The following is a 20,549-nucleotide window of genomic DNA, read 5'->3' on the forward strand; positions in this document are numbered from 1 at the left end:
TGTCATCAGATTGGGGGGGGGGGGGGGGGGGGGGGGGTTCTAGTGACTGCGCGAGGAAGCCAGAACTGTCCACCAGAGACAAGGAGAAGAGGCACAACAAACCATTGTAGAGAAAGCTGAGTTTTACGTCGGACTGGGGGGGGGGGGGCGCAAAAAGTACTAGCATTTTATGGTGTATAATGCTATGTATGTTCTCCTCCTATTGTAGATGCATCTTTTGACTGCAAATAGTGCATGATTTGACTGCAGGAGTAGCTGGTCCACTCGATCGTCTGATTAGTGTTGCTTTGCAAGCCTCAAGGCCGAAGGAATGGCTAAAGATCATTTTTGATGGAACAATTTGAAAAGAAGGAAGCATTTATTAGTGATACAACTTGATGTTGTCAGGTAATACAAAGAGCCTACAATACAATACGTTAGTTTTTTTTTTCTATACTTTTAGTAACAAATTTCTGAGGTTATGAATAAATTAACAAGTACTGAACCAGCTTCAAAATTGTTCAAGAGGACTACTTTCATCCAAGAGTTACTCCACATGTTATTGGACTGCTGTTCTTTATCAAGTAACATTTTCTTTTTGTAAAAAAACAATTTACTTGTTTTCTTTATATTATCTTTCTAGGTGGATCCATGATCTGCCAAGTTAGATCAACTTCAGTGCACTTAAGAAGACAAGGGGCATCTAAAGCTCAAAGTTTCTTTGGCAACTTGTTAGTGTAAGTGAAGAACACCAATGTCACTGATGTGGTCCCTCCTTTGTAGGATCTGTTACAAAGGCTATAAATCAACACGTTCCACACCATCTACTTATAAAACTAGAGGGGGGCAGTTTACGCTGATGGGAACAATGAAGATGGAGACAAGAGAAAGGAGGACACCATCTCGACAGAGGTAATTATTCTGACAGATGATATAGAACCTCCAAATAGGACATCCTCCTGCCTACCACATGATGAAGATGAAGATAAGTAAGTCTGGAGGAAAATTGAAATATCACTTCTAAAAATTTACAGTTTATCATATTCATTGGTAACATCTTCCCCTGATCACTATTCACATCTGGTGTCCTCAAATGTCTTGAAGATGCCTTGGGGGTCTTTCCTCTCAAAGCGACACATCAGTATGGGCACATTACCTACCACTAGTGGTAATTAATAGGAGGGTATACTTGAGCATCCTTCCTTAAACAATTCCTTATTGTGAGTGCTCAAAATCTTTTTTACTCAAATAAAACAAGAAAAAAAATGAAATATTATCATTTTCTAGTGGCTGCCAAGTCTCTTCATGATGCTGCTAAGTTTTTTTATGGAGGGAAGGTAATCACCCTTGTAAGCTCTTGCTAAAAAGAGTCCAGTCAGATGTTTTTTCAAATGGCCGAGTTGCTCGTGGGAGAGGAAGATACAAGTTAGATCACTAACTGTGTGAAATATAATCACAAGTCAGTATAGTCAATGTCTGAGATGATACACACAGCTAAAAGATATTTGCAGCTAATGCACAACAAATTGTTCGCTATGCAAATTTGAGATCAGTGAACAATGCACTATAAAAGGTTACATTTAAATAACACCACCTCATTAAACTGAACAACTCTTACCAGGAAAAGCTTAACCTACAACATTGTGTTTGAAATGATACCAACTCTTAGCCAACAGTTAAGTATTTCTAGCATCAGTCAAGTCCTCAACTGATGTATTATGGTAAGTATCATAAGACAATAATAATATCTAGTATATATATATATATAGCTATTATATCTATTGTCTCTCGATCTGTAATAGGCAGATTATATGTTAGTGAAAAATGCACAGAACTTAATGAATGCTGTCATTCAAACATAGAAGCGAGCTGAAGCTTCCTATATTAAGGTGATTAAGAAAAGAACTCATTTAGAGACCGTGTTATAGCAGACCCTATATGTGTATTTTTATGCAGGGTCTGAAACCTCCTGAGACTACTGAGGGGAAACCCAGACTGCAGACTAGCTATGGAATGGAAAAGAAAGTTATATTTCCACCCGAAATCTCGAAGCTATTAATGCCCCCCTTGGTGCAAAGGGGTCTAATAAAGTTGACAAAAGACCGTTATTCAGTTGGGGCTAGACATGACCTTGTTGCACTTGGAAGATACTAAAGACCTAGAACAATATGTCATAGTTTACCATAAACATTGTCTATATATTATTAATAATAACTTTTTAGTATCAACGGCCCCCGTTTTTTTATTATATTGTTTTCCTAGTTATGATCTATATAAAATAGGCGTGGCAGTCAGTGCTGAATCAGCTGACGAGCAAACTATGGGAATTTCTTCAGGTACATCCTCCAGCAGAATAAGATCCACCGTAAGGACCTTAAACAGGCAGAATATATTCTATACCTGTTAGTTCAACCTTCCACTGTGAGTTAATAAGTTGTGACCACGTTAAATTATAGTATAGATTTACTTGATAAAGAGAGGACATCGGTTTGTGGTATACATAACATTATGTTTTCTCTTGTTAGTATACCGTAGATAGTTTTACTGAACCAGATCACATCGAGGATATCAAGCATTCAGGAGACACAAATGATTCCTCAAGTACATAAAGAGGATATTATTGATGAAGAACCACTAGAAAAGACATTAACACAAGCACTGGGTCTGAACCTAAACACTATGTTGCTAATGTGAGTTTTGTATTTGGAACGGTTTTGAGGAAGAGGAGCTGTGCCAGAAGACTGGACTGTTTATGTTTAAAACATTACACAGGACGAACATATGATATTGAATTTTCAAATCCTCAGGTAGGGTAGGACGATAGATTATGTTAATTTAGTTTTCTTTATTAGGGAAGTAAGTGTTTTAGGGTCTAAAATTGCTCATTGAAGAGGAAAGTGGAATCAAACCAGAACAAATGCCTTTGGTCAGTTGATAATGGAACAGCTGGAGAGAACATAAAACATATACAAGAGTATCCTGGAGTTACTAAACGTCTTTACAATACATTTAATGTAATGAAAATGATCTTTAAAATCATATCTTAAAATCACATTATAACCTAATTTACGTGTGTATGTGTGTCATTTCACCACATCTTTAATAGCTTGTACATTTCACTCACTACAATTTATAATGCTGCTATTGTATTTAGTCCCTCCACACACATATAATGGCTGTATGTGCTATTGTTATATATTTTAATTAGCAATATAATAGTATTTTTTAATAATAATTCATCCAATTAGTTAATTTCAAAAAATAAATCTTTTTATAATTATTTGCTACTTTTTCTCTTTAGTTTAAATTTAAACAATATTTTTTCACTATTCTAAAGTTATTTACTTTGTAAAAAAAATTAATTGAACACAATAAATGTTTATCAAGGGACAAGAGCAAAAGAAGCTAATAGCTATTGTGATGTAAGGATTGTTAACTTGATCAGCTGTTGTTTGCTCCAAATAAAAGGAGAGCACGTGCCATTTTTTAGCATAGGATAGTGCCACGTAAAAAATAAAGGTTTCTTGTTGATCAGAACTTTCAACTACGTTCTTGTCTGGTGTTATCACAATAACTACTCTCATATTTGCTGGTAAAACTTTAAGTCTTCTCATAAATCAGATTCTTTAAGTCCCATGGACCAGACAACTTCTAAAAACGACAATTATTTTTCAAATAATAAACAAGTCTCAAATACTCACTTGAGGATATGGAATAGCAATTTGATGTACTGTATCAGAATTATCTCTATGTACTATAACGCTCCATGATCCTCCTATATCAGCCATATTGTTGATATTGTTGCTAAGTAAAACTGCTTGCAGTTGTAAACCAGAAAGCAAAAAAGACTGTAAAATAATAAGCTGACTAAATATTCTGTTATAAAGATAATACTAGTACTAATAGTGAAGCTATCTTCTATCCAAGTCCCCCCTGCCAGAAAAATTCCTTATAAGGTAGTTTAAAGAAGTGTGTTTGGATCTTGGCATGTAACACAGGAATGTATTTTGGAAGTTGTTTCAGATGTGAAGTACTTTATCAACTTTGGTCATCATGTGTAAATATAACATCAAATTTTTAGTTTTAAGTTCTAATTACCAATAAATAACTAATTCCATTGTGAGTGCCATGGCAATAGAATTGCACTTAACTGCCTAAACAGGCTGTATCAAGACATATAGTTGTTATCAAGGGAATATTATTATTATTTATTATTTTATATCTATATACACAAGTGTATATCCAAGTACGAGTAAAGATGACAAGCTAAGAGATATTAATGAAGAATGAATATAATAAGTATTACAAATCCAACAATGTGAGGAGAAGAGATAGTTTTTATGAATCCTAATTAAGGAGAGTTACTCATTATGTCTAATGAGAGTTACTCATGAATGTCATAATGCGAGGGCAATACTCATTGACATGAGTTCTGGAACAATAATTACCACTCATAAGGTTTTATTCCTATGTAAAGAGATTTGGGTTTTTGTTTCTTACATCCCAACGCTCATTCAAATGAATTTGTCTGTAAGTTACGTCAAGCAATGAGACCACCAAGATTGACACAAATGAAACTTTATAAGCATCAGAGACTGATATAAAGTCTCTTCATGTAGAAATTGAGCACCACCATGCGCTTATTTGGCGTCCACTTTCCATTTCTCCAAATCTCAACCTCCATCCCTAAGAAATCCGGAATGAGGAGTATAATAATATGTGATTATCAAGGAAAGTTAGATAACATATAACCGGCATTATGAAAGGTACATTAAGCTCCACCCACCTAGAAGACCTTCCATGGGTGCCTGTCAGGATTTGGAACAGGACCCTGAGCTCTTGAATGACTTCTTTCATCGACCATGTGTTTTAGTCGTTGGTAATAGGTGGGGCCAATGAAGACTTGAGTGTTTAGTTTACGACCATTTTGAACCATTATATAACGCCCTACCATATATATCTATTTTAAGAGAAGTAATATCAAGTGTACCACCCACCTCATTGCCTCTCAAATGATTAATTATAGTTCATTGAGTAGCTCGAGATTTTTTTGTCCAGTGACAGCATCGTTAAAGGGTGTGCATTTCCAATCTCACCTTTATTTAGCAGATACCTTTATATAATATATAAGTAAATATCAGGTGATATCATGTGACATACCTTGCCCTGAAGACATTCTATCAATATGCCAATTGCTCCGAGAAAGGAATAGCATGAGGGTTAATAATAACATCAGGGGAAAGTCCTCGCTGTTTTAGCTCCTTAAATTGCATATCCTATGATGTCACTATAATAAAGTATAATGATAGCTTAGTTTATTATTATGTAAAGATGGCTTTAATAAATCTCACAGCATGTTTTAATCAATGAGATTTAGGGTAAACTCTTATGCTATAGGCCGGCATCATAATGTCACATGACAAAGACCAGCCCAAAACTGGGAGGCAAGCCTTATGATTATTCAATGAGAAGACTTGCCTATCTTGTGCGATACAGTGATTACAACAGGTACCCTTTTGTCCATTGACACTAGCAAATTTGTCCTCCAATTGAGGTACTCTAACAGAACGGACTCTGAATTTTCCAGAATTTGGAACCATCTTGATTCATGATAACATCACCTACAAGACAGACTACAATATTACTTTTGTGTACTTATAATTCGAAAATTTACTTTGATCTATAATTCCAGTTTCACTTGATCTCAAAAAGTACTAGCATCTCGTTTTTGATATCACCGGTTGGGAGCATTACCTTCAAGCCAAGTGATATTCACTTCAATTAATTAGCAGTCTTAATGACTAGGGTTTTACCACTCTCATCGTAATATCAGGTAAGTAATAGTTTTGCCCAATAATGGCATCATTTCAAACTCACTCGTAGACCAGGAACTATAATCCCATCATCATCCATATTTGTCGTAGGATGCATTACGCATACCTGTAAAAAATGGGTGTGTCAAGAATTGGGAGGGTTGAAATAAAGTTGGATGTCCCCTGCACAAGTGTCCACTGTAGTTTTTCAAACATTTCCTCTTTGATCAAAATCCCCGCTTTTGATTCCTGTCTTTAATACGATCGATAAATACAGACCTATATTTAGAATACCATTTATTTTTATTATAAATAGAGTATATATGGTATTTGGTATTTGGAAACTAACCCTGAATACACCCCCCCTATCAATAGCTGATTGCATTCATAATAACTGAGTTTCTTGATTATAGCCAGTATCTGAAACTATACAACTATAGCGTTGATGCCTAGAAAAAATTAGGTCAAAGGTTAAAAGGTTATCAGGTCTCATGATCCTAACCATTCTGGTAATTCTCTGAACCGGAGATATTCCATGGAACGTAGTTGTTACGAGAGGTTTTTGAGGGTAATAAAGGACTGGGCAAGGTAATCCATACGAACATGATAATTAGTGATATACACGCCCATGGCTTTGTTTGCCCAAGCAACTGGTAGGATTACGAGGAGACTGTTATGATCATGGAATGGAAAATACTAGCACCATACTCCTATGAGAGAGAGAGTTAATGTTACAATTTAATTTCTCTTCTTTACATGTTACCTAAAATCATTGCTGGATGAATTTCACAATGAGTGTAGGTGGAAAAAATATGAAGCTCCACCCTCTGGATTAAGATCATCTGGTGTCATAGCAATCATGACAGTCTCCTCTTCTAGACAATCAAATACTCAACCACACCCCCAGTACAAGATCCTTCCAACTAAACAGCCAGTTATTTACATTATTTAAGATGCTCCAACCACCTGGCATTATTGTACTCCCTTCTTTTAACATTTGAATATGATGTTCTTCAGTAGCCCAATCTGGGTTTTCAACAATGAGGAGACGGACGACATATCCTTCCAGCATTCAGTAAAATCTTATTTCCCTCTCTCTACTAAACTACGAACCATTGAAACCTACAAGACAGAGAGAGAGAGAGAGAGAGATCGACATTTATTGAATTACAACTAAACAACATACCTCAGATACATAATGTCCATTTGTCTTCTTAATCTTATCAATGTTGTCATCAAAAGTTCTGGCTCTCGATGTATCCCGACCCAGTTACCATTGACAAAGATCTTTGTAGAACTAAATAATAATTGTGTCACAAGTAAATAGGTAATTTGGTCTAAGAATTATATTACTTAGCAATAGCTGAGCAGTTATCTCCTCCAAATTCTCCATAGACCACTCCTCTAAAATTCTAAGATAGGGGCATGTTGACTTCCAACACTAATGTTTCCCATTAGAGCAAGGTTTTAAAACTAAGGCCGACAGCATGACCCTACAATCATTTATTTAATTGAAGTTAATAACGAAGGTAGTTTACCTCTGGGGTTTCAGCAGGACAGATCATACCCCAGTGGGTATTATGTAACTGCCGGGCCGTGCTAGTTTCCCATCTCGTCCAACTGGAGAGTTGAGGCTCTCAAGTGAGATAGAGTCCGAGGCAAACGTCAATCGATTGAGAACCTGTGACACCCCACTCTCAGTCTGATGAGCTTTCTTCTGATCACCCAATTCCCAGTAGCCAGGGAATATCGGAGACCATCAGTAATTGTTTTAGTTTTAATAGCCAATTCTCAAATTGAAATCCTATAAAGAAAGAAAACAAGTCAATTACAAGTAAAATATAACCAACAGTCACAACATACTCTTCCTTTGTCAATAAACTTCTGAGGCAATAGTCTCACTTCTTTTTTGTTAAATTTCTAAACAAGCTATAGTCATAAAAAATAAACATACAATTAATTCACATCTTTTGGTTACCCCTAAAGAGAAAGGCTAAAAGAGGACCAGCTATGATCTAGTCTCTTGTTGCCATAGTGAATCTCTGTCATCCAGTTTTCTCCTCCGCCCCAGAGCTGCTTGTAAAAGTCGATGGACATATAGCCCAAGAAAATATGCTTTTCGAGTCTCACAAAAACTGACACGCCCACATTTGGGAGGAGCTCTTTTTGAAGGATGTCTTTAGCATACTTTATTATGTCTTCTCCTCGAGTGACTCCAGGTTTTAGCCCCTCTTACTCCAATGAAATTAAGAGCACATTTTGTTCTTGGATAATACAAAGGCTTCATCCAATGAAGGTTTTAACTACAAAAAGATCACATGTCATCACATGCAGGTCATATGACTAACCATTTCATCATTTTCGATATCGTTAAAGTCGTAGATATGTTTGTTCCAAAATATCAAAAAACTATCAGATACAAATCCCAATGCTCTAAAAACTATCATTATTGGTATCTCTTGTCTGATATACGGTAATGTTGCCACAATCCTTTTGACCAATAGCACTTTTCTTAACCCCTGTCCCTCCTCTAGAGAGCTGACTCACCCAGAGGGTACTTACAGGTCGACTTTGAGTTCTCAATATAGATCTTATTTCAGCAGGTTGTGACATATTTTGAGTCTTTTTCTTCTAGCAATACATGAACTGTATTGGTGGCCATTTTCTCCGAGCAATCAAAGACTTTCTCAACCCATTTTATAATGAAATAACCCCCAGGGTCAAGAGGAACAACTTCGTATTAATTTCATTTAAGTCACGATCTGTCAGTTGACTCACAAGACAATAATTGATCGTAACTGATAGGGATCTTGCCAATAAAGGTTTTGGATGGAGTTCTTCCTTAGGGTCATCGTCTTCATAGGTAATAGCCGTTTTTCTTAATATCAACATACAATGGTGCTGAGTATCTATAGGACACAATTAGAGGTGTGTCAGGTGGGTTGATAACTCACGTGAGGTTTCGAGTCTGGCTTCTTTGGCATTAGGGTAGACAGCTTTGCCATCTTTTTCCCCATGAGTTTTTGGTTTAGATAAATAGATTTGTTCAAAAACTTGAGAGAGTAACCTTGGCTATTATACAACAGACAATAATTACTTTATTAACAGAGTTACTTCATTACTTACTGGTGTTTCATTCTCATCATAATTGGGCCTCTGCTTGTAAATTCAATAGGGGTGTCCCTCTACATTCTCTGGACAGACATTTGAATAAACTCGTCAAATGAGTCTAACTGCTGTCCGTACTAAACCCTTTTCATCGAATATGAACTAAAATAACTATAACAAAATTTTGTCTATAGTTAGTGTTAATACCTTATGACAATCCAGGCAAGCTTCTTGCCAGAGATCTGGGGAGATCTCATCATCCGTCTTTCGTCATAGTATGCTATAAACTATGAAATTAAACATAAAATAATTTCATAAAATTTAACTCTTTACATCTCTCTTCTGGTTCATACATACGGCGGAAGGTAAAGAAAAGGTAGGTAATTTTTGAGCAACAAAAACGTGGCCCCAACACCACAATAAGCCACCACACCCATTTGTTTCAAAGCCACACCCTCTCATTGTAGGTGTGTTGCTGCATGCTAAGTGTATGGACATGGGTATTTATATTTTTAGCTTGCCCTCTGTCCCTTAGTTTAGAGTTCCAGACAAATCTAACATTCTTTCTTCCTTCCGTTTTAAATAATCGAGCACGTTGGAACATTCAAGCTCTCCAAAAACTAAGGTGGGTTTTTAATTAGAACAAGCAGCTACAAGGCTGCACAGCACTACATTAAGCACTAGAGCCCTAACTTGTTGCACATGACTTGTAGAATTTAAGTCGATTGCTTTGTCCTTACTTTTCACGCAGTTTCTTCATATCCAATTCTTCTTTGTTTGTTTTCCTTTATTTGCAGTATTTGGTAAGAGTAGATAATTCTTATATGGCCTACACTCCTGACTCAAGAAACAACAACAAGTCTGGATCCTAATACAATAGTAGCAGTATGATACTAATAGACACACTGTAGCTGAAGCTACTAGGTAACTGGATGGCTGGATTAAGAACAGGAGCTCTAATGGATATTTTTTCTCTTCTAGTTTTCAAGATATGGGAGAAGTGGATTATGAGAGTTTTGCCAACTGAGAAATTAACAGCTCATCTTTTTGCTGGGTGCAGCTGGTATAATGGGAGCACTGTGTTATGTATCCTGTAGACTGTGTTAAGGTATATGAACAAACAATAGTGTATGAAATAAACAATGGATAAAGGATTTTATTTAGGTACATTACAAGGTCCATTAGAATATTTTATTATTTGAACTCTGTGCTGATTGTATTACTAATAGACTTATAAACGTTTATGATCTCATATCTCCATATTTCCTAATATTCATTATCAGTTATTATATCTTAACATGGAGATATTAATACATAATTGATATTATATAGTGTTAATAATAGTAGATTAGAAAGCTAACCAATGTTGCATATGTTAAATTTTACACCTACTATGCATGCTATTAATGTGTGAGATACTCCAATAACTTAAGTGGTCCTTGTGCCATCAGTCCTGTCATTGTGTGTTGGCAACTACTCTCAACTGCAACATAATTATATATATATAATTATATATATTACATAACTCATATAATATAATAATACATCTATTTACATGAGTGATGTACTATAAAATACACACATTACATGTCTCATGTATTATATATTACTATATTCATAAATCATGTATTATTATATTACATGTTTACATGATCACATGTCCTGCTTATCCTACACAGTATAATTTGTCATGTTATGGCTTTGCATTGATTTCCTTTTTTTGACTATATTGTAAATTGTCGTTTTACAAGTCTTTCAAATTGCTAGTACATTTGTTGTTGTCTGCTTCATCTCTCTCTCTCTCTCTTCTCTCTCTCTCTTATTCTCTCTTCGCTCTCTCTTTCTTTTAAAGACTAGAATGATGCAGCTTATACCAATCCTCAGGCAAAGATATCGGAGTCTCTTTGAAGCCTTTAAGACCATCTTTAGTACCAAAAACCCACGTGTCTTGTTTAAAGGAATAGGTGTGGTAGCTGTAGGAGCAGGACCAGCTCATGCCATGTACTTTTCCATCGTATGATTTAGTAAGAGATGGCTCCGCAATATCATAATAACATCATCCTCTCAAGTGAGTGTGCCTGTCATAGGGTGTGATTTTCATTGGTTTTACAGGTACAGCTGCTGCCATAGCAACCTTGGTTCATGATGGCTGTATGAATCCTATTGAAGGTAAATCATAGAATGCATCAAATTTGTAATATATTCGTCCTTTCCTTTCAGTTGTTAAACAAAGGCTACAAGTTTTATAATACTCCTTATAGAGAGCTCTCCATTGTGCCAAATTGTCTTAGGTGAAGAAGGATTTAGTGCTTTCTATCGTAGTTACACAACTCAACTCACAATGAACATACCCTTTCAAGTCTTTCACTTCATTATTACGAGTTTTTACAAGAACTTCCTTAATCCTCAGAGACGCTATGATCCTCTGTCACACATGTTATCAGGAGGTGCTGCTGGTGCAATTGCAGCTGCAGCGACCACAACCTCTCGATGTAGCAAAAACCCTTTTAAACACTCATGCACAAAAAAGGACTCTTGCAAGAAACAAACAAATACATGGCATGTTAAATGCTATGTACAAGATATACCAAGTAAGGGAGTACGCGGTTATTTTAGAGGGTTTATCAGCGAGGATAATTTATCAGACACCGTCCACTGCTAGGCTGTTGGTCTGTGTATGAATTTTTCAAGTATGTTTTAGGATTAAAGGAGGAAGATGTCAAGAATTTAGTAAATGTGACAATGTAGCAGCTGTTAATTCATCACATCGTCGGGTAATAGAGAATACATGTTTGGTGGTTGAAAATTAGCATTGTTCTTTTTTCTGTTCTTATCTTTTCCCTTTTAAAAAATAATTCAATATTCCTATTTAAATTTCTGCAAATCATTAACAAAAAATAAAATTCATGTGACGATATATATATATATATAAATACTTCTATATACCTTCAGTAAAGAGATCAATATAAAAATCAACAGAGAAGTATCAAAATACAGAGCTACATACAACAAGAACAAATCATACATATGTACTAAGTTAAAAATAGAGAGAAATTAAATTCGGAATATCTTAAAGCATGATATATCATTTCCCTGTTCTCTGTGGGCAAACCATTATGACATTGGGTCGTTGAAGAAACTGTTTAGCTCGTTTGTCTTTACTAGCACGTTGTTGTAAAACCATCTAACATTAGGAACAATGTACCAAAACGTGCCTGATCAATTCTGATAGTTGAAGTCCATCAGGAGAACGTCTCTGTTGTGAAGAGATGCGATGGTTGCCTCATTGATAGAATTTGGGCTCTGTGAAAAGGACCCAGTAACAGAGTCTTCTAAATCGGCAAACCTGTACCAACAATTTGGTTTGTTTTTGAATTGAGGAGGCTGGGATTAGGTGTGGGTGGACGAGGACTCAGTGGAATAAAAGGAGTGATTAGAATCAGATCGGTTCTCGTTAGATGATAAATGAGGAGTTATAGATCTCTCTTCATTGACAGTATGGTGCCGAGAGGTATTTAAAGCATTTATACGTTCTGGACTAGAGGACTCAAGTGGTGTATTGGTACGACTGTTAGCATAATCTAACAAGCAAATCAAGATTCCTTCTTCAAGCAAGTACTGTCCCAACTGGGATTGATGATGTTACAGTGTATTTAATTACTCTGTCTGATGGGTCCTCGTTAGGTCTAAGGTCTCTTTGTTCGCTGGTCTCGCTATCTAAGTCTTCTCCTAGTTTGATTAACCCAGTGACAAATTCCTCACCTGTGAAACATTTGCGATAAGTATGAAGTTTTAAGCTGAGATCATGAAATAATTTGAGGGAAGTTAGAGGAACTGGCGATTGATCCAATTGTACGTAGGTTTGGTGTAAATGCTACAGGAAAGAAAGATGATAGATAGATTGTAGATACAAGGAAAGATGAACGGACAACTTACTGGGACCACTTAATTTGGCAAATGCCTTTATCACTCTTTCAGTAGGTTGTATGAACACATCAAGTAAAGCTAATAAGTACTCCTAAACCACACACACACATATAAGATTCAAACATGATCACTATTATAGAATTCCTCTTACAGTAGATGAAGTAAGTATTTCTAAAGACAATCCTTGGCCTTCATCATGTATAATTTTAATAAAATACTACAGAATATAATAGGATGTATTATAGTCAAGACAACAAAACTAACTGTTATAGTTTGTAATAATAAATGAGCGTGGGATACTACATATTTCTTCATAGTTCTCAACTTCAGAGCCTCTTCTTCAATATCCTTTAGTAAATAACAGACTATAATTTACTACACACATACTATATATATAAATATTGTTACAACACACACACACACACACACACCTGAAGTATTAGTTTCCAGAGTATTTGGATTAATATCTGAAAACAGTCAGGATAGAGATGTTGCTTCAATGCTTTACAATGTCTTATGAGAAATGTCACAATAGGATCAAGTCGACGACTTATCGGACAATCACCTAGTTTTAATTTAAGCAATAGTGTCAAAGCAGGTTTGAAAAACCGGTTCATCTAGATCAAAGGTATAATTTAAGGTTGTTGGAATTCACTCACTACTTCTCTGACACAAATCATTTGAAGTTGACAATCTTGTATATTCTGAAGATATTCTAACAGCTGGTTAGCTTCTGTGGACTGAAACCCAGACTCTAATTTTCCGTCGAGACAGAGGAGTGACTCCCAAACCAGAGGGTCCAGTGTCAGATTCACTCTGGCCATTGCATGCTTTAGGATTAAGTAATGAAAAGTAGTTCTTAATTAATAGGGATGTTACCTTTCTGAGGCAGCAATTCCAGTGGTTGTTGCTTCCGAACCTCTGGACATAACGGTGAGGAAATGGTCGCTGAGTTTTTGCTTGAGGGTTGGTCAGTTCCAAGTTGAACACCTAAATAATTATTTCCAACACATGAATAATAAGAATTTTTATGGTATGTCACCTGAACTGGCTTCACTAGAGATGGCTGTGGAACCAAAAGGGGTGTGGCTTGAAGGTGAGAGTGTTGTGGTATAAATGTGAGATTCCAACAAAGGAAAGATGGAAATGATCATGTGAATATTGTTGATACGTAGGCACATCTGTATAAGAAAGCATATGATAGTCACATGATAGTCATAAAACTTTACATACATCTCTAGTAATAGATTCAAACAGAGAATGGACATTCTTCAAACATGGGATCCCATTATGATGCATGCCTTAGAGAGAGAGAGAGAAGAGAGAGAGAGGAGAGAGCAAGAGAGAGAGAGAGAGAGAGAGAGAGAGAGCTAGAGCGAGAGAGAGAGAGAGAGAGAGAGAGAGAGAGAGAGAGTAGTCAAGACAGTAATAGCATCCTACCATGGTTAGCCTCAACAATATGTCTACAGCCCATATTTTCATCAGTATCTCGAACGACGTTGTAGATGATGAATCATCTTTATTAAAAGTAACCAATCATTCTACAATATAGTTATGTCTATAGTACATACCTCTTCCCCTAAAAGACCAATTGCTTCACTTGTGGCCAACAGCAAAGATCCATACACAATAAGTTGTCACCATATAGTTTTAAACTGTTTACCATTGTCTAGAGAGAGAGAGAGAGAGAGAGATTAGTAAGTGCTGTTGGAGTTTGTATACTAAAATATCCTAGAATGTTACCAAATATACTGACTTTATGTATCTTCTTCAAGAATTCAATCCTCATACTTTCAGCCTGTTGTTGTATGCTTGTCATCAGTCGTCTTATTTGAGCCACTTCAGTTGGAACCTCAACAGAGCCATCAAGCCCTGGTGGTTGAAACCCTTGACGAATCTTTGGCGTCAAAACATGAAGAAGGTTCCCCACAAAGGATGCCAGACGTATATACATACTAACAAGATCAACGGAGAGTTAGACAAAGGAAGAAGTAACAAACAGCATCAGTAGAAGGAGTAGGTGAAATGGGAGAACAGCGGGAGAACTAGAAATGTCATCAATGTCAGAATAAACAGATGTTTGTACAGGTTCCAGTGGCTTAGCTCCACCCATAGGAGTCTGTCTGGGGGACTTTGATACTAGTTTGATGTGGTAGTTCCATGGATTGATGATAAATTAGGGACTAAAGATATTTGAGGTGGTTTGCTGGGAGTTTTGAAGGTTTGGTTGTGAAATTTAAGACGGAGAGGTCTGGGAATTTTGGCAAAAACTTCATCAATCCTTCCTCATCATCCTCCTCAAGGGCTTGATCTCTTGGTAGTGGTGCATGACTCCTCCTAGGGGGGGGACATAATCTCCAGTGGGTGTGGGTATGTTGATTGGAGATGAATGTGGTGATTGAAATCCATTTTCAACCACCACTAATGATTCCACTTTGCTGCTGGGGATAACCTCTTCTGAGGACTCAGTGGCTCCTCTATATCATCTCTCCTGGTACACTTCAGCGGCAATAACCACGCCATTGTTTACAACTCCATCCTCTCTTGTTGACTCTGCTTCTTTCTTTCTATCTAGTTCCAACGTAGAAAGTATGGGTGGAGGAGAATTGTTAGGAGTGTAGTCCTTATTATCAGACAAAGGACTAGGAGAGTGAACATCGGTACGAGGGTACTATCTGTCAAATTGGCTCCTCCTCCTTTGCCAAAATTTATTAGTGTATTAGTTGGTACATTGTTTAATTTCTTGTTTGATTTCTTTGTTGGTAAAGGAAGTGTTGTAGTCGAATTCTCAAGACTGCCAAAGGAAGTATGTGAAGAGTTATCTCTGATATACCACCACTTGCTTCAGACTAAAGGAAATATAGCATAGATAGATTGATGAACTCAACTACCATAATACATACCATTGGTGATAGAGTCTCTCGGTTATATCCAGGTTGTTTAACAGGAGTGAATGCACTTTGTGTGTGGTGAGTTAAAGTTGAATGAAGAGACATGGGAGAATTAGATATGGTAGAAGGAAACGGACTAATATGGACATTGTTAGGTAGAATAGTTAATGAATTAGTAGAAGAACGATCATCAATAGATGGAGAGCGAGAATGAGTAGCACCAGCAATGTAAGAACTGTCCACTAAGGAAGGACAAGTCAAAGAAATAGAGAGATATAATTTGCTATGATTTTTGTCATCATATTACGACTTACTTGGTCTTCTCTGATGGCTAATAAAACCCATTGGTTGATCTGTTTAGCTAACACATCCATCCATACTAAAGCTAAGTGAACAAATTCATTTCTCCATTGTTGCATCCTAAAAATGATTAGTATAACACATATTTACAACAACAACACTTACTCTGTTGGTATGACATTTGACCACTCAATATCCCGGTCATTTAACCGGTAAAGAAGGCCTAACATTTCAAGGTTGAGGCGTTGCCTAGATACCTGTATGAAAATACAATAATAAGGTCGTCATAGCAACACATTATCAACACTCACTGGATCGTGGATAGCTCTGGCACACAAACTGCATGCGTCAGCACAAAGGAGTTGGTAAAATTCCACTTTAGCAAGTGGAACGATGTTAAAATACCTGTTAATAAAATTCATGAATAATTCATTACATTAATAAGGTTACTCACCGTCTGAAAACAGTTTGATAAACTCGATAATTACTTATTTCTTCTCTGATAGCCAATAAGAGAGCATTGATCTATATTTAGCAACATTATAGCAAAGTAATATCATAATATTTCTATTTTTTTAGTAACAACCTCACTAAAACAGGTGTTAGGAAAAATGGCGCAATATTTCTAGTACTGAAGACTTCAACAGCCACAATTTCTTTTCTACGCTCATATCTCAGAACAAAACCATTCTAAATTATACCAGCAAGTATATTATTACAACTCAAAAATATATTATGGCCATACCTTTAAATATCTCTTCAACCACGCATCTAAAGGTCCGGCTCTTTTGACCAAATAATGTTTGTTCTGCATCTAATACTTCTTTTAACAGATCAATAAGTGATGCTGAATGTGTGTATGTGAGAGAGGAAATGGTAGGTGACCATATAGTGATATCTCCTTTATAACTTACCCACTCCAAGTTGTGGATCAGATCCTTGGAACAATCTGTCAATACGTGTAAGTGAGTTATCAGCTTGACCATGAAGTAAATGTTACTGTGTTACGTAATATATCCATCTAATAAAGAATATATATATATATATGTACATATATTGAAGTATCTAAGTCTGTTGAAGAGTGCTCGATGTCGTTTAGACAGAGCGGTTAGAACAGGTTAAAGGACAAAAGAACAGGGCTCTCACTGTGTTGCTGTTACTTCGAGTTTCATGCATTATGCAATCATCAGACAGCTGTCTGATGATCGATAACGCGTGAAACTCATGAGTAACAGCAACACTGCGAGAGCCCTGTTCTTTTGTCCTTTAATTCTGTTCTATATATATATATATATTATATCTATATATATAATTATATCTATATATATAATTATATATGTACATGTCATACATATATATACTATCACATGCACTAATGTTCTAGTTAACTGATGTAATATATGTATTTGTGAGCAATAAATTAAAGGACCTCTCTTCTAGTGGCGGTATTTTGGCTCTATTATGAGGTATGAGACCTCGAATAGCTCAGTTCACTTCTTCAGTACAATGACGAATATACCACACCTCATAATCAAAGTGTCTACAAATGGACAGATAGATTAATAAAATGGACAAATACAAAATACTTTGCTAAATAGTCCAAATAAATTAATCTTCTAAAGAGTTTCTCCCTAAAGTAATAAATATTAATACTCTTACATTTAAATATCACAACTAACCACTCCATAACGAAGACCAAACTCTGTTAATAATCTCTCGCAGTTGCGTTGAGAGGGAGAAGAAGGAGTACGTCCTCCACGAACTGGTTCTCTACGAGAAAGATCGACTCTCAGAACTATTAAAGAAAGAGTAAAAAGGAGAGTGAGACAGAAATTAGTTAACCAGATTATTTTCTCTAAGAGAGTAATGTAGGCTTTGTGATATAATCTGGGGAATAAAACTGTGGCAATGTTTGAAGTTTAGGTAATTGAAAGTGCCAGAATTTATCAAGTTGTTGACGGACCTAAGTTTTTCACTTTGTAGCCAAATGTCATATCCATTACGAGTCTGTGAGAGAGAGAGAGAGAGGAGAGAGGAGAGAGAGAGAGAGAGAGAGAGAGAGAGTGAGAGAGTGTGAGAGTGAGAGAGAATGCAAAGTTCCTTTAAAAAACTTACCACAAAATTTCCTGGCTTATAAAAATGAATGAGCATTATTTTCTAGAATTTGCAGCTGTGCCACCAACTCTCGTGCCAATATCTAGACAATAAAATACCAGCTGATTAAAACAACACAAAATGTGACATAAACACTTTGTGGCTATAGAGAACATTAGCCAACCAATAAGAGTAGGTCATTTAGTAAGCTTGTAACATTGAATTATATTGTACTATTGTTCTATGTTTGTAGTTACTGTTAATATTGAGTGTACTAAATGAGACACATTGTATACTTCCTTGTGGCAGTTATTGTTACAGTACACATCTCTCAGATGTCTACTTACTTCTCCTTTGCTCTTTCTCCATATTCGTGTCTCAAAATCTGTTCAAATTGTATCTGTTGTTCCTCTGTCTGATGGAATGCTCTCCTTACTAAGGCACATAGCATGTCCGATTGACCATGGGAGAAAGGTTGATCACGTCTCAAATGATCAAGACCAATTTGGCCTTTATTTTGTGACAATCTAGACACTTCATCACTCTCGTAATCACTGTCTTCATTTGTACCACTATTTTGATAACGACGAAGACCACCCTCTTTGATGTCTCTTTCCTATCATCTCTTTGATCACCAAAGCTTCCTTTACGAGATTTTCGTCTTTCATGAGATGGAGTTTTATTTTGTTTTAGCTTTGAATGTACAGCTTCTTCAGGTTCTTCCACTTCTTCTGGTTCTTTAAGAGCATTAGTCAATATTCCAGGATTAGAGTCTCCTAACTTAGTGTATTAGTGTTGCTACTGGATCCATTGTAAATGGGATTGTATCTGTACTTGTATCTGGTATTGTAGAAGCTTCATCAGTGATATGTGTTGTCTCATTGTTCTGGCCGTGTAGACACGCTGCTGCTGGTGTGGTTTGTGTTATTTGTTCTCTTAATGTTGTTGATGATAAGGTTGCCATGACAACTGAAACTAAAAGAACACAAAAAAATTATTTGATAGATTATTTTGTAAATTCTATATAGATCATACCTCAGAAGGTGCTGTCTGAGACAACATAGTCAGAGGAGGCATAGGAGGAGATGGAGACGATCGATCATCACCGAGGACTAGCGGGCACTCAACATAGGAAAATTGGGCACACATGAGCGAACATCGGTATACTAACAACTCCTACACAGAAATGGATCCATTGTTCAATACATTTGTCCATTTTTACATCTGTCAGTCCATCCATACATCCATTGTTGTAACCTTGCATCCATACCTCATCCTCGTAAACTATGGATTTTCTCTTCTTCTAAAAATTGTTGAATTATCTAACAATGATTTAATAATGATGTCATTCATACAAACAAACAATGATAATTAATTTATTTATTTATATGGTGCTAAAAAATTAATCCATATAAAGTGATTTTACCTTCCCTCAGGTGGAAGAGGAGATGGAGTAACTCTATCAGGATGGAAGCTAGGGAGAGAAGAGAGAGGAAAGAAACAATTTAATCTAAATTACTCTGTCTTGTGGTACATACCCTGAGAGTTTTTCAAACTTTGCTCTTCGTCCACTAAGATATAAGACATGAATGTTCTTTTCTATAAGATTGGGAATGAGACTACAATCATAATGGATTAGGAATGAGACTACAATCATAAGGATTAGGAAACAGGTATAATTATAAATGCATTCTATAATAGCAATGGTTTTTTTGATTGATTGAAGTTCAAAGTTAAACAAATTCTCACTTAAACAATATAATGATATATACTTACTCTAGTTTTTTGAAATATCTGTGAATGACATTTGTCAGTTGGCCATATCTAGATACAACAACTAATAATAAATAAATATAAATTTGTCAGGTGATAATCACCTGATCAAGTACATTGTAGATGGATCAGTAGTAAACTGACTACCATGAGAAGGACAGAGGGAACGCTCCCCCCACCTATGGAAAGTACTTCCTCATCAATACAAGCTGTGATCCTCCATCTAAAATAACAGATAGACATAGACACAAGTAACCATGGTAACAAACCTTCTATTGGTATATGTATCCCATGATTTTGTTCCAGGTTTTGTTTTTCTTGATGAATTATCTCCTGTAACAAATCTCTCAGAGGATATAAAGTCAATCTTCTCTGTTAGCACCATTATCTATATCATTTGCCTCAACTCTATGAGACTCAAGAGTTGGAGTCATCTTAGAGGTGCCACACCTCTCTTCCTTTGTCCAAGTTGAAAATTAACTTTACGAGCGACATCTGGAAGCAAAGAACAAGAGACACCATAACAGTCTAGTCGATTGACAACACAGTCTGAACAGATTTTATTATGATCATCACTTCACTCACTAGATAACCAGGTCACTGTACTATTTCACTAAGAAGGTAATTTTGTACTCAGTAAACTTTGTCCATTTGCAATACCACT

The 20,549-nt window shown here is 36.1% G+C and overlaps 1 pseudogene; it reads right to left on the reverse strand.

Annotated features, from left to right (window-relative positions):
• Nucleotides 1–4,353: 4,353 nt before the first annotated feature.
• Nucleotides 4,354–20,270, reverse strand: LOC121366237 (annotated as a pseudogene).
• Nucleotides 20,271–20,549: the final 279 nt, after the last annotated feature.

This window comes from Gigantopelta aegis, unplaced genomic scaffold (assembly GCF_016097555.1).
Source record: "Gigantopelta aegis isolate Gae_Host unplaced genomic scaffold, Gae_host_genome ctg5060_pilon_pilon, whole genome shotgun sequence".
Classification (NCBI taxonomy): Eukaryota; Metazoa; Mollusca; class Gastropoda; order Neomphalida; family Peltospiridae; genus Gigantopelta; species Gigantopelta aegis.